This window comes from Phalacrocorax carbo, chromosome 3, assembly GCF_963921805.1.
Source record: "Phalacrocorax carbo chromosome 3, bPhaCar2.1, whole genome shotgun sequence".
Lineage (NCBI taxonomy): Eukaryota > Metazoa > Chordata > Aves > Suliformes > Phalacrocoracidae > Phalacrocorax > Phalacrocorax carbo.
In genome coordinates, this window is record NC_087515.1 from 101,107,958 (window position 1) to 101,130,481 (window position 22,524).

The 22,524-nt window shown below is 39.1% G+C and overlaps 1 long non-coding RNA gene across 1 annotated transcript in view; it reads right to left on the bottom strand.

Annotated features, from left to right (window-relative positions):
* Positions 1–205: 205 nt before the first annotated feature.
* The window catches only part of LOC135312886 (uncharacterized), a 99,163-nt gene continuing 76,844 nt past the window's right edge, over positions 206–22,524 (bottom strand). The window contains exon 4 of the long non-coding RNA XR_010372506.1: positions 206–432. This is a non-coding gene — a long non-coding RNA (uncharacterized LOC135312886). The remainder of the gene's footprint in view (positions 433–22,524) is intronic.

Here is a 22,524-nt window from a genome sequence, read left to right on the forward strand (position 1 = left end):
TCATGCAGTAATTCCTTTTTGCTTCAGGGGATCATTGTTCACCCTTATAATTAAAGGGACTGGTAGAGCTGGTATTTCTGGACTGGAATGGGAAAAGTTAATCTTATTCATGATAACTGACTGTTTTAGTGAAAGCTGGGTTTCATTATAAACACATAGTCCATAGCTCATTTGTAAAAGAAATGTGAAAATATTGCTTGGCTAATGGAATATATCTGTATTTTCTACAGCCAAGTGTTGGGGCAGGAAAGACTAAAACTTCCTTATGTATTACTGTATTTTTTGTAACATCCTTTAGGAAACTCAGCACAGCAGATCCATTGCAACGGGCTTTTCAACCCACCTGTAGAACGGGCTAGTGTCTTGCTCCATGAAGTTCATACTGGCCTTTGGTTCCCATAAGGACTGGCAGACTTCCCCGATGCACAGTTTCTGTAGGAATTTATGATTAGCAGGTATATCCTGACTGTGAGGTCAAATACAGGTAAGCAGGTATAAGTTCATAACATGTTCTGATAACCTTGAACCATTAATGAAAATGGCAATTGACACAGCACTGTAAGGAAAGCTGAAGAGAATACACTCTGCTAGCAAGCCTTGTGTACTACCAGAATCCCAGCAAGCAGAATCCCATCACCACTGAACTACTGAGGGCCTTAGAGGGAACCGATACAACAACTGAGGCTGCTGCCTAGCTGAACTCACCTGAAAAAAAGGATTAGAGACAAGACTATTCAAGATTATACCAGATGCGTAAATTCAGTCTGCATCCAGACTAACTGTTCTGGCTGACCGTCAGTCCAGAGTCTGGACTGCTGACAGAAAGATCACAGAATCACAGAATCCCAGGTTGGAAGGGACCTCAGGGATCATCTAGTCCAACCTTTCTGGGAAGAGCACAGTCTAGACAAGATGGCCCAGCACCCTGTCCAGAAGACTCTTGAAGTTGTCCAACGTGGCCGAGTCAACCACTTCCCTGGGGAGATTATTCCAATGGGTGACTGTCCTCACTGTGAAAAATTTCCCTCTGGTGTCCAATCAGAATATCCCCAAGAGCAACTTGTGTCCATTCCCCCTTGTCCTCTCCATGTGACTCTGTGTAAAAAGGCAGTCTCCATCTTCTTCGTAGCTACCCCTTAAGTACTGGTACATGGTGATGAGATCCCCTCTGAGCCTCCTTTTCTCAAGGCTGAACAAACCCAGCTCTCCCAGCCTATCCTCATATGGCAGGCTTCCCAGTCCTCTGATCATCTTGGTGGCCCTTCTCTGGACCCCTTCCATCCTGTACACATCCTTTTTGTATAGTGGGGACCAGAACTGTACACAGTACTCCAGGTGTGGCCTGACAAGCGCTGAGTAGAGCGGGATGATGACTTCTTTCTCTCTGCTGGTGATGCCCTTTTTGATGCAACACAGCATCCTGTTGGCCTTCTTGGCCGCAGCAGCACACTGTTCGCTCATGTTGAGCTTTCTGTCCACCAGGACCTCCAGGTCCCTTTCCACAGAGCTGATCTCCAGCCAGGTGGATCCCAGTCTGTGCTGCACTCCCGGATTATGTTTTCCCAGGTGCATGATCTCACACTTCTCTTTGTTGAATTTACACTTCTCCTAACTCTCTTAACTAAGATTAGTCCCTTCAAGTCTTGCAAATGTCAACAAACCCCCATATTTTCTAGATTGCATCTTTCCTTCTATTTCTCTTAGTATCTATCTATTTTGTTAGAGCTAGATAGCAGCAGAACTTACAGGTGAGTTGAACATCCTCCATTAATAGCTATATGACAAATCAGAAAACTCTAATGGAGATGTCTTACACAAAGGTGTTTTTCTTTCTGATAAATGGGAAATTAAAAGTAGCTTTTATCATCCAAACTTCAATTTATTGAGAGTAATACACTAATACTGCTAAATTTAAAAGCAAGGAAGCAATTCAATTTCACTTACTGGGAACAGCAGGCAATATTACTGTTATCTGTTGGAGAGAGCTCAAGGTATTCTCAGCCTTTCATTTCTCCTCTTATCTCCCCTGGATTTTAAGCATACTCTTACTTGTAAACTCTCCAACTATCCCAGAGGTGGACAGAATTTTTCCTGGCCTGCCTACCCTTCTTCTAAGTTAGGTCAAATTTCTCCTTTTTTCTCTAATTTGCTGTATTTAATTTCATTGTTTCTGGGGACTTTTGGACAAACCAGGAAAAATGGTTCTTCCAATTCATAGAGTAACAGGATACAGAGTCTTGTTCATATTTTCCTTCTGGACTAAAGAGAATTGAGGCACAGGAAAGGTATTGCTCACCAGTCTCATATCTTTATTATGTCTCCTATGTTATTGATTTGATTTCTAGACTATTGCTGCAGTCTACCCGTTTATATTTTGGTCATTTGCTTTGCCTGGAATCTCATAATAGCAGAGATATCTTTACAATATTTAGGTTATATTCTATTGGAGAAGCTTTGAGGGAACCCCTAATGCAGAGATATGATTACAGTAAATAACAGTACACAGAATTATGTCTTACACTAACACACATTTGCATATGGTGTATGTATATGTGTGTATGTATATATATAGCTACAATTTCTATAAGCAATTAGACTCTAAGATCACCCTCCTGGGAGGCTCCTGGATTTTACTAGAAGTGCCTTTTGTCTAAAAATGATAGGACTTTGAGACGGTTGACTAACTTCTTTTACACTGCCTGTTTTATTTTCAAAATGCTTTATCCTGGTTTGGGATAATTTCATCTGCAAATTGCAGTTGAATCAGGTAAATGGGTGAATAACAAGTAACATAAAATCTTTATAGGCGTGGAAATTCAAGGCCCAAATAGGAAAAGTACATTATCAAGATTGCTCACCTAGGACAGTGCTAATGACTGTGAGAGGCTGAAGGTGATCAGAAGCTAAGAAGAAAGCTAATAATGAGATTCCATTAACTGTTATATAGATTGACAGAAATCATGTTTCAGGTGTGAAACCAAAACAGTTTTTCAGGCAAAATGAACGACAGCTTTGCAGACCTGGTTTACAATTTACTTTCAAAGACCCTGGTGAATAAATATCAATTATATTTTGGGGAGTAAGAAAAGCAGTACAGCCACCGTAGCAACGCTTAATTTTAAAAAGAATTACATTAAAAATGAGAAAAACTTCTAGAGATAAATGAAAAGAGGAAGCCAAAACTGCAAAATGATAGCAGACAACACATTAGAAATTCAAACCAAATGTGCTCTATTCGCCAAAATGCTTTTAGAAACATCACAAAGAAGGAAACCAGCATGGCTAAACAACACAATAATAGATGCTATTTAAAATAAGAAGGTACACTTCAAAATCTTGAAATTGTATTAAAAGAAAAAAGAAAAGAGAAGAGGAAAAAATAAAGAACCAAGCCAAAAAAAGAGTTTTAAATACAGCATATCAAAAGGCATAAACACCTGTACTAAATCTGTGTTCAAATACCTATTTGGTGAGGGAATCCTCTCCAGGGATGCTTTTGAAGAGATGGTCAAGGTATAAAAACATAGCTCAGAAAAGACAAGACCACAGTAGCTACATGAAATTATTCTTTCCATCCAAGTTTACCAGCAAGCAAGGTAAAGCTTAGAGATGCATCTTTGTGAAACCCTTCTTACAAAAAAAAAAATAAAACTTAGAGGATTTTTCTAGAATTGGACTGACAGCAGAAGGTATGAGCAGTCTTTAGCATATTTGGTTTGTGCTCTTCTTCGTTTCTGTGGACACAGCCATTCCACCAACATTAACTGAACTGAAGTTTCCAGGGTGAGGAAATGCAAGATTAATTTCTTATTCCAAACCTTTCATTTTTAAAAATTTACTAGCTGAATAATGACCATTGTTGGCTTTTTGGAGATGTTTTTACAGCTATTCCTCATTAAATGGTGTGGTGAACTTTGTCTTTATAGCTGATCTAGGAGAAAACAAGGTTACCAGGGCTATAAATCAAAAAAACATGCCCCTTACAAATGTTAAATATCCTTACAGAACTATTTACCAGAGATACACTGAATCATAGCTAGGCCAATATTGCTTTAAAGCAGAGGACTGTCCAATAATAAGCTAAAGACAGTGCAGTGAACTGTTGTTTTACAAGGCTTGGGAATCATTTGCAGCTACTTGTGTTGTGGCTCATCATAAATCATGACAATCATTTAGAAACCAGACACTAAGTGCAGCTGATCCCAGCCATGCTTCCCGTGGGTTGAATTGATCTCACCTGCTATTAGTCTTCTAAACATTAAGCATCATGTCTAAACTACCAGTTTAGACTCTCTCTATTCTCAGAGAGATGTTTGTTCAAAGCATGATTCATCCTACCAGTCTTAACATGGATGAACTGGAAAGCACCCATCCTACTCCTCTTCAGAGCCAGGAGTTAATCCCAACATCTATACTTCTAACTTTTAGTTGGCAAAAATCAAGTTGGATAAATCTGGGCCTGACTGATTTATGAACAGCTTAAAAACTGATTTTTTCCTTCTTAATACAGGAGGGACAGCTGTCTGAATCAAATAATGAAACGGAAGCAAGGTATTCTTTTAGAAGTGTAAATCATGACACCACACAGAGTTTTTGCAAAAAGTTACACTGGCTAAATCCTGGTATCTCATGGTTTTGAGATAACACATATTTAAAGCAAATGGAAAAAAATAGAACCAACACCTTATTGAATATATTAGGTTAGACTTGATATGTAAGCAATTGAAATATTTTCACATTAGTTTTCATGTAAAGGAAAAGTTCAGGAAGAAATCATAGTAAAGTATAATCCTGTTTGTCTAGGTATAAAATGTGCATGCGTGTATAAACATATACATCTATGATACCTTTGCAGAGTAAACGACTGCCTTCATTCTCTGGATATTTACTTAAAAGTCATTTCCTGAAATATTAAACACTGAAAAAGCTATACTAATATTTCAGATTAATTTTGAAAATTAGTATATGTGGTTACACTTTAAGTTTTCACTTCCCTTTAAAAAATGGGCAATTAGAATTTTCTTTACTATGGAGGAGAAATAATGGTTTCCCTTAATTAAAGTAACTTGTGTATACACATGCCTTTTTCTGGCAGTAAGATTGTCTTCATGTAAAACTGATTTTCTCAGCTGTACAGATGGGGCCAAGGCTTTCCCCTGAGCTAAGGTTAGCAATGTAGAAATCATTTAACCTGACAGCTTGAACCAACTTAAACGTTAAAGAACAGAAACACACTCTTGTTCATCTCTGCTGATATACTTACATCAGAGCCAACACCAGTAAATTTGCTGTTCAAAAAGCTCATAAGAAAGATGAGTTAACCTGTTTTTTTTAATATGTCACAAAAGCCTAGTAAGAAGTGTGATACCGGGGATAAAAAGGAATAAATAAACAGATGTAAATCATGTGGTATACTGAAATTAATGTCACAGTGCATGAATTCAGAAGTAATATGATAAAGAACCATGCAAAGACATGATTCAATTACAAGACTACAACTCTTGCAAACATCTGGAAACAATACTGCTATTTTCACACCTTTTAACAAATCAGTTCTAGTTTCACACAGAAGTCTCAAGCGGACCTTAAATCCTTAATGCCATAACTAAAACTAAAATAAGCTATGATTAGAGAAGTGACTTATTACATTTGTACTTAAACTTTAATTCCACAATGTAGTGATGAAGACTTTGCAGCTCCCTTTTGTCGGTCTTTTGCTGGAAGACGTGGTAATATGAGAAGTAAGAACCAATAGATCAAATAAAATCCTCCTCTTAAGTTCACATGCATTTATGAGAACTGGCTTGAACAATGGTCCATCTTACCAGGTTTCTCCCTGCCAAGTAGGGATTTATCCCAGCCACAAAGCAAATGAAGTCCAGCCAAGAACTGTTATTATTTGTAAGCAAGATGCTTCTGAAGGACTGACTGATTTCACATTAGCTATCGTGTTTCAAACGCCTGTCTAAAGCAGACAGATTTCTTGGAACTGCACAACAAGGAATCCTGGCCAGCTTTCCCCAGAATTTCCAGGGCTTTGAATATTTGGCACCAAAAGATCAATTCTTATTTTACCTAAACTAGTATTAACAGGTTAAACCTTGGGAAAACTTTCTAAAACTAAGAATAATCAAGCACTGGTATAATTTGTCATTTCAGTAGGGATATTTTGATAATAGAAATTGGAGGGGGGGGGTTGTTCAGTTTTGTTTTTTCAGCAACAGGTAAAACATAAGTGTCAGGAGTCATTTAAAAAGAGTCGGTTCAGCTGTGGCCCATGAGAAGGAATTAAGACTTTCCTCTCAACACTGTTTCCTATGTGAAATTCATTCCAGAAACATTTTTGGATCATTTTAAGCAGTTATTTAAGGATAATAATAGAAAAAGTGATTCTTCAGTATCTTATAATTGTTAAAATTTGTTTTGTTGATGACGAGAGGTGAAACAAATTTCTGTTGCAAAGATGGTTTTGCTAATCTAATTATTAGACTCTACTATAGATATATATATATCAAGTAAGGGAATTGTCGTAGTTTGTAGTCAAGAATACTGTTCACTTCCTTGCTTCTACTATATATCTCTTTTCAATTTTGTTTACCTTTCCGTTTTTTCATTTTTGTTTAATTTTCACTTTGGTTTAACAAAAGTTGCAACACAACAATATTGGCTGCAGAGGATTAAGGAGTCTTCTAAAAAGGCACATATATTTCAGGGAAATGTTCCAAATTTAGATTCTGGCATTACCAAATAAGATTGCGTAATACTTTCATTGCTTTAGAAATTAAATTTCCCCATGCAAATAAAATCTAGCAGATAAATATGCTATTCAACGAAACAGATGGCACGTAGCCCCTTTAAGGCATAGATTTACACATTTCTTCTGAACAGATGAGGTATTGATCCAAACACTTTGTTATTATTGTTTCTCCTAGTGAGTGGAAAAGATGTCCCATTTCACCAGACAAAAATATGGCTACAAATGCACACAACAGGGAAAAGAAATAAGTTGAAGACAGGGATTTTGATTTATGAAAGTAAAAAAGTATAACAGACAGATAAAATTAAATAGAAATTACAAATGGAAGAAATAAACGCTTAATGGGGAGCGGGCGGTGTCGACCACAGAACACCAGCTGAAAATAACCCTTACTTGTCATACTAGGAGGTAAAGGATCAGCCTTGCCCAACTCAACTGCCTTTCTTACTGTGTAGTGCTGGGCACATATCCTTAACATTAAATACCATGGAAAATGTCCAACAAAGACTGAAAAAAAATGCCCCAAATCAACAGGGCTTTCTTTAGCCCAGTGGCACTAGAAATTCCTACCAAAGCAGAGAAGAAAAGGAGAAAGGTAATGAGATTCTTAGAAACGCATGTCAAGGAAGAACGTTAAACAGATAGGGAGCATATATGTTACAGCTTTTCTTGTCTTCTGTACTTTTCTTAATAAACTTCCTCAACTCTTTTTTAATTCCTTCCTTCCTTCCTTCCTTCCTTCTTTCTTTCTTTCTTTCTTTCTTTCTTTCTTTCTTTCTTTCTTTCTTTCTTTCTTTCTTTCTTTCTTTCTTTCTTTCTTTCTTTCTTTCTTTCTTTCTTTCTTTCTTTCTTTCTTTCTTTCTTTCTTTCTTTCTTTCTTTCTTTCTTTCTTTCTTTCTTTCTTTCTTTCTTTCTTTCTTTCTTTCTTTCTTTCTTTCTCTCTCTCTTTCTTTCTTTCTTTCTTTCTCTCTTTCTTTCTTTCTTTCTTTCTTTCTTTCTTTCTTTCTTTTCTTTCTTTCTTTCTCTCTTTCTCTCTCTCTTTCTTTCTTTCTTTCTTTCTTTTTCTTTCTTTCTTTCTCTCTTTCTCTCTCTTTCTTTCTTTCTTTCTTTCTCTCTTTCTTTCTTTCTTTCCTTTCTTTCTTTCTTTCTTTCTTTCTTTCTTTCTTTCTTTCTTTCTTTCTTTCTTTCTTCTTCTTTCTTTCTTTCTTTCTTTCTTTCTCTCTTTCTTTCTTTCTTTCTCTCTTTCTTCTCTCCTTCTTTCTTCTTTCTTTCTTTCTTTCTTTCTTTCTTTCTTTCTTTCTTTCTTTCTTTCTTTCTTTCTTTCTTTCTTTTTTCTTTCTTTCTTTCTTTCTTTCTTTCTTTCTTTCTTTCTTTCTTTCTTTCTTTCTTTCTTTCTTTCTTTCTTTCTCTCTTTCTTCTCTCCTTCTTTCTCTCTTTCTTTCTTTCTTTTCTTTCCTGCAGCATGGTTAATTTTTCAATTTGAAGAGCTATTGGTATAAAGCATGGCTCATTAGCTTTGGGAGGTAGCTAGTCTTCATTAATTCAGTTCTCACTTCATTTGCTTTCCATACAGTCATAATTAGCTTCAGAATAACTTTGGTAACTTCAGCAAATTTATAGCTTCAGCTCTACTCTGCATTTGGGTCTTTCCTCTTGTTTCAATATGTTGCATGAATTTTAAAAATATCAGGAACAGCAATGTTTGCTTTCGGGAATAATTTAATGTTGCATTTTTTAAAGTGACAGTCTCTCTACAGCCCCCATCTGCTCAGCTACATAAACAGTTAAAACACTAAGCCTTATGTAATCTCAGATGACATTCTCTTACAAATAGACAGAAATTCCCACTTTATCTGGCATGCGTTCTCTGGAGAAGCTATCCCATGTATGCCAGTCCTTTACCATAGTGTATGTGGCAGCAGAGGAACCCGCCCATACTGTTCAGAGCTGAGGAAGGAATCATGTCACTCTTCTACTGGTGTCCTACAGCCAAAAGAGGATTTGGTTTATTCGTTGGGTACATACTGCTCTAGTAAGGATACATGTACAACACCACACTTAGTTCAACCTGGTTTACATAGGCTGGCAAGGCAGCATTCCTATTTTAAGAAAGGCAAAGAGGACACAGCTGAAGACAGCAGAGCCACAGCACCTCCTGACACCTACGTAAGGTTGATGGGAAGTGTGTCAGTGTATTTAGTACATCAGCTCAACCCCTGGCTGAGCTGATGATTTCCTTCTTCTTGAGGCAAAAGCACAGTGCTTTACTCCACTAGACCGGGCCACATTGAGGAAAAGGAAGGGAAATAAGCCTTTCAGAGAAGTCCCAGAACTTTTGTATAGATTATCATTGTCTTGGCATGTGTGCCATGGTACTACCACCAGAAAGACAGAAACACTTCCAGGAAGAAGCCACAGCAATTACTAGAGATATTCCCGAGGACTTTCTGATGCTGTAAAGGAGCTTCAGTGAAAAAAGTCTGTGGTAGAAGTAAGGTGTCCAGTCCCCCACGGACACCATTTGAGAACTGAGATGGTCAGAGCACAGGGTAAGGGCAGGACTTATAAACACAATGCTAGGAGCAATGCTGCAAAGGCTGCTGTTTTCCTGGCTTAAATAGAAGCCACTTGCAAAGCTCTGGAATCTGCGTGCATTCACTGTGTGCTGAGCCAGCATGAGCTGTTGCACTGTCTGCAAATCCCACTGAAAACTCCTCACTCCAGTATTTCCCACAGAAAACCAGAAACCTATGAGTTAATGCTCTGTAGCTATTATACTTTTCCCTCACCTGAAAAGCCATTGACAGAGTCTAAAACAAAATGAATTTTGGAGGAGGTTTTACCAATAAGCTGCAAGTGGTTCAGTTCATGCTGGGAGAGAAGTAGAGTGATATTGTTAATAACCTGCCAAAGTCCTATTAATTGCTCTGCATGGACTGCTAAGTCATGCCTTCTCTGTAGCAGTCCATATGCTGACTTGGAGATACATGATCTTGGAGAACTCTCTCCCCCATGGTTAGCCAACACGTGAGCAGTCCACTGAGCCAGGCTGATGGTGTTCCTGGCACACTCCACACATCTCTGAGAAATATGTTTTGCTTGCTCCACAGTACCATCTTCACTTTAGTTCAATAATTAAACTCTCAGGGATATGAGCAGTCCATACCACTGCCACCAGATGAGCACCTGGCAAGCCCTAGCCCTACACTTCTTAATATCCTAGTATCTGTCATAAAACCCATAGGTGATTTCACTCTGCATGCTCACAGGAATGATTAAATGACATGCCTTCAACAGCAGGCCACCTTGCAGAGCAAATTCTTGACGGGGATCCAAGCATGCAGTAAACCAAGCTGACTTAGTATGTGGAAGACTAACACTCCTGGCAGAGCCTCATGAGCAGAAAGTGTGTTTGAGCAGCTTGTTGTGCTGATCAGATTTCAGACAGCTCCTGGCACCTGCAGGGAAACATGGGCAGCCTGTGTTCAATAAACCCTGTGTTACCTGTCCCAGATGGTTGACTCTGTGATGTCACCCCTCCCATATAAAAGTCTTCCCTGAGAAGCCTAGTAAAAGAATTGTGTATCATATTGGACCTGCTACACTGTGAATATGAAAGAGAGTCAAGCCATTGAGGAGATGGGTGCAAAATTGCTTGTGATCAGTTTTGATATAGAAATCTCAGAAGTTGCTAGAATGCCTGGGAATGCAAGAGATTTTCTTTCTATTGGCACATTTTCTTTTCTTATTTGGCAGATTGCTTTGGCGATAGTTGGTGCTCAGATTCGCCTGTCTACATCACACCATAGAATTCATTCTGTTTTTTTTCTCATTTTCCTATAACCTTTTGTACTACAGTCTTACTGTGCCACCAGGCTTGACTCCCATTACCCTAGTGTAAGCTGCAGGTTCATTCAGCCGGCAGGTACCAGGATGCCCAGTCAGCTTTCGGAGCTGTTCCATCACTCTGGACGGTGGCTGGTAGTGACACTCCTCAGACTTTCAAGTTCCCAACACCACCAAATATTCAGAAGGAAGGCAAGGTGACCCTTTTCACCTCTAAAAAATCCACACGATATGCCTATTCACAATATGAAACCACTGCAAAAGCTTCAGAAGTGTAAATGAAAGAAGATTAAAGAGGGGTGAATTTAAGGGTACATGCTGACATACCGAAGTGTACAATATCAGGTTGCAGTTTTGTACTGACATATACATAAGAACAGCAGAGCACTGAAAGTCCTTATGAAAAATACTGCTCTGTTCAGTCCCTAATAATGTGTATTTAAAATATGTTCATAACTATTGTATACACTATTGGTAATTTTTCTCCATCTGTTTAAAGCATGGGCAATTCAGAGTTATAATTTTCCTGAGTTGGAGAACTGTTGCTCAAGGTCTATAAAAGGAAAGCTGCAGGGTAGCTGTTCTGGAATATCAAGAGAGTTCACCACAGGGACAGTGCTGTTTACCAAAAATAAATGTATTGTTCTGTACTGGGTGTAGTGGAGGGGGAGATAGAGAGAGCGAGCAGGGCTCTTTCAGCATGTCAGTAAGAAAGGCCTGGCAATAAATGGAATATTAAAATAGCTACTTTAAAAAAATAGAATAAAAAGAGGACTAAAGACAAAAAAAGTAAATCTTATGTCCCTTCAAATGCTGGGAACGTCTCCATGGCTGGGATCTGCACAGCATGCCGTGGGAAAGTGCATCTGGGATCCATCTGATGCTGCATGAATTTGGGGTTCCCAGAACTTGAAAAGATGTAAGATTTACTCACTATTTATATTCCTCCTTTTATTCTGTCTTCCTGAAGCAACTATTTTAATATGCCATTTGTTGCCAGGCCTTTCTTACTGACATCCAGAAACAGACCAATTCTCTCCTCTGGGAGACCACCTCTCTCCCCTATAACCCGTTCCACACCCTGTGCAAAACATGCATCTAGACAGGAGTTACTATAGAAGAGCTGTGACACTTCAAATTCATACCTTACCTTAATGATTTCCCTATGCAACAAGACCCTTCTCACTGACACACTTGGCACACAGTCAGAGGCTGCTGCATGCAGCAGAGCAGGAATGCCTGAAACCAATTTGAGAAACTAATTCCTGGGCCTGCTGAAGCTGGAACAGCTCTTTGTCAATTTTCAGGGTGGTGATCTTGCTTTTATCATCCCAATTATCCACCACACAAACGGAGAGGTGTTAGGTGAAGTATCTAAGGTTGCCCATGCCTCAGTCTGGTATGGAACTTTTCTTCTATGAACACAGAAATAGATCATGACAGACCCTGACAGGATATGGGGACTAATTGCTGAGAGAATCTATATTTTAAACTGTGGAAAGTTTTGTAAAGTTTTTATTAATATTTGAAAAAAATACTATTTCTCCCTGCCTAATGCATCAATAGTGTCTCTGCCTCACATGCTTTCTAGTTAGAACACAGTGGTGAGATGCACAAATCTACCAGCTAATGTTTTTAGCTGAATTTCTCCACCTCTCCTTTCCTAATTGTTTGCTATTTAAGAATTCAGTCATAAGACTTTAAAAGTTTGCTATGATAAGGCAGAGACTGCTGAAACAGAACACAGTCTCAGCAGTAAAAGACTGCCTGTGAGTTTTTGAGAGATGCAACAAATTGCCTTGAAAAAAAATTACAACCAATGTCGTGAAAGTTCCAACATCTGGAAAAGGATTTGTGTTGCTAGCTGCCATGAATAGTCTCTAATTATACTGAGCATCTTTACACCAAGAAACAGGGTTTATCAGCACCCGACACTGGGCTGCAATCAAATGCGCACAGCGAATTCTAGCTCCAAGAAGTTAAAGATGCATTGAAAAGTTGTAATGAAGTGTACAATTGGAAACATTTATCGGTGATTCTGTCCCAGTATGAGCCAAGCAATTGTCTGAAATCACTGGAGGCTGGTCTGTTGGTTATTCAAAGTCTAGACGGAAGAGCTGATTGAGCTTGCATATAATTTTTTTTAACAACTTAAGCTTTCTGACTTCAAACCAATAGGGATGCATACTGTATGATCAAGACAAACTTTGACTAAGTGCATTCAAAATCTGCCATTATATCTTGACATAGTCTGGATTTTGAACACTTGAGGCTTGATTTCCTCTTCTAAGCGGAAGACAGCTGCATGACTGGAGGGCCTGGGACCATTTTTCCTTCTCTTTTTCATAATCCAGCATGAAGCAGAGAAATTTCAGAAAGAAATTTGGACCCAGATCCCAATGGCCTCTCAAATCTTTTGTAGTCAGGCTTTGTCAGCAGAAAGACTCCAACTATATCCTCCCATGTATGTTGCAAAAGTGTTGTCAAGAGTCTAAAATCATTACAGTGCCTTTTGCCACTTGAATATTCAGTTCCCTCACGGTCATATCCACTTCATGTGTCCCTGTTTTGCTGTTATGAAGAGCTGTTATGTGATGAAGAAGTGCAAAATTATTACAATTCATTTGTCAATTGAAAGCATAAATCTAAACACAGTTCCTTCATAACAAATGACCTTTTAAGATTAAAAAGGGGTCTCTTGTCATACATAAAGAAGCTTTCATGTAAGAGGAAGATAGAGATAATATTTAGGATACCATCAACTGAGTGTGTATCTACCTCTTGACTGAGAAAAATCTGGCAATATTACTTCAATAGCAAAAAACACTGGATATAGGGGAATGGAGGTTACCCAATATTGTTCATAATTTAATGGAAAAAGGGGTGGAGTGATCATCAAGGATTATCTAAAAGGTGATTCAATTTCTAGATTTTCAAAACCCGAAAGAAGAAGGATTACCCATGCTGTCAGAAAGATTTCTCTTTAGACCAGCTGATGGAGAGGCCTCCTAGTATGCAACTTTCCAGCTGTGATGAGTTCTTCAAAGTGAATTGAAACAGAGAGCTTTAAACAGGCTCTCAGGGAGCCATCCAATGACCAGAAAATCTTTGCTTCCTTCTGATGGTGTCCAGATGCAGCTGAAGCCATCTTCTGGCTATGCAGAGCTGAGATGTCCTGACAGAGGGACTCTTAGCAGGTGTCTGTAGGTCCCAGTTCAGCACCAAAGCCATCTATCACTTTCTCCCAAGGCCTTGCAAGTGCTCCCCCTCCTAGAAAGCCAGGCAGAACATAGCCCTTATAAAAGCACCGCGAAAAGCCAAATGATAAATTGATGTTCTTTCAGACTGAAATTAAAACCTATGTCAATTGTAATGGCAGAAATATATGTTTTAAATTGGACTCAAATTGCTTTCAGCAAAAGGCCATTTGAAAGCATCATGAGCAGATTGAAGGTTCCAAAAAAATTGCAGCTGCCAACATCAGTAATCCCTGGAGTGCTGCAGAGAACAAAAGAGCCTCTCCCATTGAATTTTGCCTGCAGAAAGCCACTGCAGCCTGGAGCGGCTGGATGTGTGGAAAGCATTAGGACCTGAGTAGGTCAAAATATAAACATGAAAAAAAGCTTGATATTTCAAAGAATATGGAATTCTACCAGCGCAACTAAATGCAGCCTGAATTACAAAGCTGCATATTTTTGCCCTGCCAGGATTCAACTCTATGAGTGCTTAATCAGTCACCCTAACAATAGGACAAAACAGTGAACTGCTTTGCTTGCTCACTGGAGTATGCTGTTGGCATTATCCTGTAATGACACAACAGATTCTATAGATGAATTTTGCTGCAAAAGCAATTTCTCTCATTTTCACCTTAAAAAAAACCCTGCACAGTAATTAACTTCACAGCAGTTTCATTTGGCAAACTAATACAGTACACCGAATAAAACATTCATTAATAATTGACTATGAAAACTGTAGTTAAACTATGTTCAGCTAATGTAATAGCTAACAGCTATAAGAATACAGAGGGCATGGTTCTTCTCAAGAACAAAATATTTCAATCCAACAGTGTTTGCAAGTAAATAACTGTAACAAAATTGCAAAGGGCCCGCTACAAAAAGAGAGGATTGCTGGGGATACAGAGAGTACTTTGTACAAAATTTTGACCCATAATACAGAATACTTCTGAGAATGCAATCATTGATAATTTCTCCAGACCCAAGTAATATATTTCTTCGAAAGACTTACAAGCGACAACCAATGGTCTCTTTTCAGGGAGGACTTAAACTGCAAGGAAACAAAACTGCATTACAGAAAACAAATCAGCGACATGTGATGACATATGGTGGAATATAGAATGAAATCTCTGATAACTGTGCATTGAACCAAGCCTTCTGTTTTCGTGTTAAAGGTCTAGTCTTATTCTTTTACATTGCCTTTCCACAGTCCCCTTAATTCCAATTTGCTATTCCTTAATGGGAAACAAAACATAGTCTTACCACATTTGGCTGTGATGTGGTGCATTCTCTCTCTCTCTTCTTTCTTTGCATGTAACAAAATTTGCTAAGTAATTTGTCTGCCTGAAAGAGAGCTTGAAGCTCAATGGAGCTCCTGTCTAATGCTTTAGCTTTCATATGTTAAGTGTCTGCAAAACCTTTTAGGAAGAAGAGAAAACAAGGGCATTAGGAATATTTTTCCCAACCTATTTTTTTTCCACTGTGTAACTTTTCATAATTATTCTACCCCTGCAGCCTGAGTTATGCTGGAAAACAAACCAGAAGCAGAGAACTGATACATTCTTTCCAAAAAGAAGTGTTAGAAACCAGCATATGAAAACTCTGGAATGCAGACATGCATTTGATAAGAAGGATAAAAAACACCCTTTTAAGACTGTTATCTATTTTCTCCCAAGTGATCAGATCTTCCAAGTCATGAGTCTGAATCCAAGGACAAGCTTACTTTGAAGTTTCAGTGTATTAGAATTTATGGTCCAGATTCAGACCTTTCAACAGATAGAATAGCCAGGATACTGTTTGACCTTTATTAGAGATACCTGATTTAGGTGTCTATAGACACCCTTGCTGTCTAGACTTTCCCTTGTAGTCCATGGAAATAGCCAATACAATCAAATTGCCTGCAGAGATACTGAGCTGTCCAGAAAAAGGGGAGCAGTAGAGTCGTCCATGCACACAGATCCTTCCTGCCATGTCCAAAATCTGCACAGACTGGCAATATTATGCAAGGCTTATAAGAGAGTCATGAAATTAACTGGTGACCTGTATGTCCACTTTTGAATGGGGTGAATGACTCTCCAGGCTCCCTTGGCTGGGAGCAGAATCCAGCTGCCAACACCACAGTGTGTCCAAGATGCCACAGGACACCCGAGACACCTGCACAGGATGAATGGACATGGTGTAGGACTGGCAAAAGATCTTTACCTTATGGAGAGGCATCTCAAGCCCAGGCAGTAAACCTCACACAGTTAATTAGCACCAGCTGCTCTAACAAGGCAGCTGAATCCCGCACTAGACCTCCACACAGAAGGAATTGTGGGCTTGTAGACACCTAAACTCATGTTTCTTATTTTGGATTAAATCCCACCATAGAAATCTGCATGTGAAATCCAACCTCCCCAGTTTTCAAATGAGCTCAGAGGGTTCTGATTCACACTATACACTTATCACCAGGATACCAAATAAGCAACCAAAGTGTTCATACTGAATAAATTTAAACCCTAAATCCCAAACTTCTCTCTTTCCTTCATGTCAAGTGTATATCCTATCACAGAGAAACATCTCTGTCCCCATCTGGGCATCTAGTGTTTCTCAACTAGAGATGTATGAATTCTTTGCCTTTTTCTAACTGTGAAAAAAAGCAGTGGTGTTAATCTCATTAGAATCAAACACATCCTTTTTTTTCCTAGTTGTTTCAAAGCTTCCAATTGCAAAAAGAAAAAATAATTTCTACAATCATGCAGTAAAAAACTGATTTTGCTTACTGAACCCCAAAGTTTCATAACCGGCATTGAAAGGACAAAGTCTATTCAAATTCTTTTTCAGACAGCATTTCCAGCTTCAAGGGCAGAGAGTACTATATGTGGACATTTATGATATAATCACATTTCTCCCTTAGATCCTGTAAATTGAAGGGGTAAAAAAAAAAATTACAAAGATCACTAAAGGAAACACAAATATGTACATGTTCTTTGGGATTTCTAGGAACTCGCATAACTGTCTTTCATCACATACACAGTATAGTTACATTGTCGAACATAAATAGAAAGCACTAGAGGTGAGTTTTATCAAGGTCAGTATCGCTTTTAATAGCAGAAGAACAGAAGCTCTTTAATAGTACACAAAATATTCAGCTATTTTGGATAGTAAATGAGAGCTAAATTTCCTGCTGTGAACACGGAATGGATGTAGATAACCTGTTTCATCATTACACTATTAACTAGAATCCTTATTCTCAGAAATTATCTGCAGTCTTTTAAAGGCCATAAGTAGCCAGGACATCCGTCACTTTCAAAAGAAAATTAAAGTTTCATAATAATAGCAGAACAGAAGAATAATTTGCATTTTTAACATATTCATCACCTTTTCTAAATTATCATCAGATTATCATTCCATGCATGAGAAAAGATAAAAACCCCTTTTTCTAAAGCAAATAGTTAAAGAAGAATAAAAAGCCCAGGAACTAGCTAGTCAGCTGTAGCTTGTTGTTTTTATAGCTCACTGCCAAGAGAAAGTTGCTGCTACCCCACTGAAGGATTCTCGGAGATATTCAGGTGATCCTCCTAACATCACCTAAACTGAATATAATGTTACAAATCAACAGCAGAGCAATGAAGAGACCAGGCAATGGAAAGTATTACATTTCTAAGCAGTAACTAACACTCGAGTTTCATCCAGATGCAGGTAGAGCTGCACAGAAGTGAGCTTTACTCCACTTACAAGGCAAGTGGCATTATTTTGCCCTAAAAAGAAAAGCAAAGCAGATTTACTACAAAGGGAGTTAATTTCAACAGTTCTGGCTACTGCTAACTAACGTGCAAATTATCAGGACAAGCCTCCCATCCAGGAGGCACAAACACAGATAGTTTACACTGGCAACTCTGCCAGAAATTAGCATCTGAATATCAAAGGAGAAATTCCAAGTGCTGAGATGAGATCATAATTCATGCTTAGATTTGACCAGGATGCACTGCAGCTTTTTCTAATGAAATAATACCCACCAAAAAAAAGCAGACTGAGATGTATTTATTTGTCAATGTGTTGTCTGACCTTCTTTTTAGGTGGATTCTCCTTGTTCATACCCAAAACCAACTACTATGCTAATTGCATTAAAGGAAAAAGATCCAATGGATTGTTAATGAGAAGAGAACAAGATAAAAGCCCATTGCATAGTCAAGGCAGACAGCCTGTTTAACAGCAAGAGGTGATTCTACTAAGTGCAGAGATAACATTTATTCAGTCTTATCTAAGGACAGCTTTCATTTATTTTCTAACTCCCAAAATGAAATCATTCACCATTTAAATAAAAGAGCTGATCAAGAGATTCCCAACTTCAAAACACGATGGACTAGCAAAGATCTGACATCTGAAACTCAACTACACAAGCTTTTTTGGTAGCATTACAAAAGTTCCTGTGATACTTTAGACACAGATTTTTTTCTTTTTTGTAGATCTTTAAACCTCCAGTCTGAAATGCAGCAAATTTTCTATGAGCTTCACATGAAAGAAAACCACATTCATACCTAGAGTGAGGGTATTAGGATTTGGTGTTTCCAGGTACTCCTCCTCTCCAAAAATCAGGTCACCTACCTCAGTATTAGATACACCTTCAGGTTCCTTTCTCTATACTTTCCAGTAACACCAATTTTAATCTTCTCTATTAAGTAACAGAGTTTATAAATAATGAACTGTGTGAAATCCATTATGATCTCAGGTTGAAATGCATCATCACTGTTAAGATCACTGTGCACACTTTCTCTCTTTATATATATGGATTTATGTAATTATTTTGCCTGAGAAAAGAACAGTTGGCCTTCAGGTGTCTGGCTCTCTTGAAAATGTATTTCTATACTTCATGAGCACGTAAAGTAGTTTTGTTTGCATATTGTCCCTCTCAATTTGATTTTATTGAGTGCAAGGGAATAGAACGTGCAATACTAAGCTCCTTTCCTGTTCTTTTTCCCTCTTAAAAAGAATGGCTTATTTCTTCCCATTGCTATAGCTGCTCAGCACAGTACATAAGCCCTTTAATTTCTGAATGTTACTAAACTCTGAACAAAAGATGATGGGATTTTAGCTGGTCAAATGTAATTCAAAAATAGCTCAGTATACAAATAACCTTTTACTGTGTATGTACATAATTAGAAAATCTGTGTGCTATGTGGATGGAGAGACTTAAACCAAACAAGCTAAAACTAACATCTTCAAAGCCAAGTGACTAATCATCATTCAAAGTTATTTGTTACTCAGATCATCCATGGGCCTCTATGTGTACCCAGTGTGCTGCACAGAAACTAAAGCAGCTCACTGTGCAAGGAGGCACACAATCACATACACAAACATAATGCCTGTTTCTGTTCTATTAACAAAGTCCCTCCTGATGCTCTTGAGACCAGATTTCTTGATTGGTGAAAGGCAAGAAGGATAACAGCAACAGTTTAGGACTGCTCACCAGCTGTATGCAAACACACAGAAGTCAATCAACAGGGGTATTTGCTGGGATACAGAATATTCCTTCAGCTGAACAGATCCAGATGTTTGTTTAATACGCCATAGAATCATAGAATGCCCTGAGTTGGAAGGGACCCACAAGGATCACCAAGTCCAACTCCTGTCCCTGTACAGGACAATCCCAAATTTATACCATGTGTCTGAGAGCATTGTCCAAGTGCTTCTTGAATAGTGTCAGGCTTTGTGCCATGACTGCCTCCCTGGGGAGCCTGGCCCAGTGCTCCACCACCCTCTGGGTGAAGAACCTTTTCCTAATACCCAGCCTAAACCTCCCCTGGCACATCTTCCTGCCATTCCCTCGGGTCCTGTCATTGGTCACCAGAGAGAAGAGATCAGCACCTGCCCCTCCTCCTCCCCTTGTGAGGAAGCTGCAGACAGCGATGAGGTGGCCCCTCAGTCTCCTCTTATCTAGTCAGAACAAACCAAGTGACTTCAGCTGCTCCTTGTACGGCTTCCCCTCTAAACCCTTCACCAACTTTGTGGCCCTCCTCTGGACACTGTCTAGTAGCTTTATATCCTTAATGTACTGTGGTGCCCAAAACTGCACACAGCACTCGAGGTGAGGCCACACCAGCGCAGAGCGGGACAATCACCTCCCTCGACCAGCTGCAGTGCAGGGCTTGATGCACCCCAGGACACGGTTGGCCGTCTTGGCTGCCAGGGCACACTGTTGGCTCATGTTCAGCTTGCCATCGACCAGAACCCCCAGGTCCCTCTCTGCAGAGCTGCTCTCCAGGCTCTCGTTCCCCAGTCTGTGTGTACACCCAGGGTTGCCATGCCCCAGGTGCAAAATCCGGCACAGTTGGTGATTGCCTGGCTCTCCAGTCTGTACATATCCCTCTGCAGGGCCTCTCTGCCTTTGAGAAGGTCAACAGCTCCTCCCATGCTGGATCTCTTCATCCTGACTAAACCATTTGTCTTGCTGCAGGTCGCAGTGCTGGCAGCCTTCTGATGCAGAAGGTGCTGCCCAGTCCTGTGTAGAAATAGCTGACTTCTGTGCAGACACTGGCTAGCCCAGCCAAAAGCATTTGACAGAAACATGGTTCAGTGCAGTTTGGGTTTCTCTATGGAGGTAGGCAGCACTGGACCTTCTCAATCCATTTTGCTCCCCCAGTTCTGCTATATGTAGAGCTGATTACCTCCCCAGCATGATGTCTATAGGCATCTCAGCATATGCAGTACATCAATTCTCTAAAAGGATCTAAGTATTGTCCTCTTCAGAAATGGGTCTTTCCAGGAAAAGGGGATGGACAGTGCCACAGAGGTACTACTGGGGTGGCAAGGTAAACAGTTTCAACACTGAGCTCATACTGGAAACATGTTCCTGCCTACTCCATACTCAATGCCACTTAGTGGAGGTGTGACCAGCTGGGTGAGACCTTGCTACAAGTATCCTAGGGGCAGTCCAGCAAAATGGTGCAAGCTGAAACAAGTAGGTATGTCCCAAATAGTCTACCATTCAGGTGTCCATGTGCTGGTATGAGATTGGTCTAAGATATTGAGCACCTTTTAAAATACATAGGTCTGCCCAGACCTGGAGTTGCTGTGAAAAGGACAGGATTATTTCGTGTAGAATATTTACCCAGCCATAATACTGTTCCTGTAACAAACAAGATTGCGCTTACCCACACACTTCAGATTTGCATTTTGGGTCATGCACGGACCCAGAACAGGTGCCAAGAATGGTTGCTGTTAACTAGCAGATTTCCAAGCATGTATTTGAACTCTTAAGGAAGCTTTTGAAATCTTAAGGACGGCCTGATTTTTGTCTTTTAACATTTATCAGTATGGGATTAAGATATTTTTAATAATATGCTCCAAAGCTTCACTGAAATCTTTGGAAGTCCATATACAAGCCAGGAATGCATCATCAGAATTGATACATCAGTTATCAATATCTGCAGGCTACCTGAAACTGTGTGCTCCGAGCTCCCTGTCATCTTGGTGCAACGGCAACGATGTCTCCCCTGAAGGACTGGAAAACAATATAAAATGCCATTGCTGAAGATGTGATCAATCCATTTTTAAAATCCTCAAAGGCATGCCTGTGCGATTTATCCCAGAGGGACACAAAGTCTGTTTTATGTAGTTCATAAAGAACTTGGCCTTCTGAAGAAACAGGTCTGAATTTGCTACACAATATTACCTTATCGAACATCCACAGATATTCTGATGTGCTAGTAAACAGTGGCATTTCATCTATATGTTTTGTCTTATTATGTCTCTACTATCACATTTGTCAATCACATGCCTTAACTAGCATGGCAAGGTTTCTCACAGCACACATTTTGTTGCCTTTAATTTTAGACTTGTAGCTGCACTTGTTTCAAAGCTTCGCTTAACATTGCGTTACAATATCTTAATCTCCTGTGTTTGTAAAATATAAATATCATGTGTACTAAATTTCAGTCCTATCAGAATTTCAGGAGTCTCATACATTCTATGTTGGACAACCACTTCTGGTTTTGTGATGATGAATGGAAAGTAGCAGAGGAATCAGTTAAAAGCTTGTCGCTTTGATGTGATCAGGTCAGGGTAAAATTTGGAAGAATATGCCATCTGCATCTACTGAGGAATTTTGGTCTATCTCCTGTCAACCTACTGACTTACCATCTATCATCCAGATCATGTCTTCTCCCCTAAGATGCAAGCACAGCTTTCTCGCTTTCTAATTTTTTTATTACACACTACCATACTACATGCAAACACTGATTTCTCAGGTTGCTCACCTTATGCCCTGCTTGGTACCCATTCCAGTCCAGATTTCCTTGCTTTTGAAAATCTGTGACTGTGACTCCCTTGGCATACTTTTGCTTCTTGCAACAAAATCTGTGTTAGCTATATTTGAAAAAGACATTTGTGATTACCAACATCTCATCCTCCTCTTGCATTTTGTGAGATTTCACTTCTGCATCTCTCCTTCTCTTCTGTCTTTGTTCATAATTTTCTTATAAGTCTAAATTTCCATGTTGGACAGAGGATGTGGAGCAGATTTCAAGATACCTCTTTTCCCATGAATCTTTGATCTAGGTTACTTGCATTCGGTATTACTCTACACTTTTCTAGATAAGCATTATTAGGATTTTTGCTTTCTTTCCTGTTGTCTGAAGAAGGCAGTTGTGTACCAAATAGCTATAATATTTCAGTTTTATGTATCCTCAGAAGTCATACAAATAATCT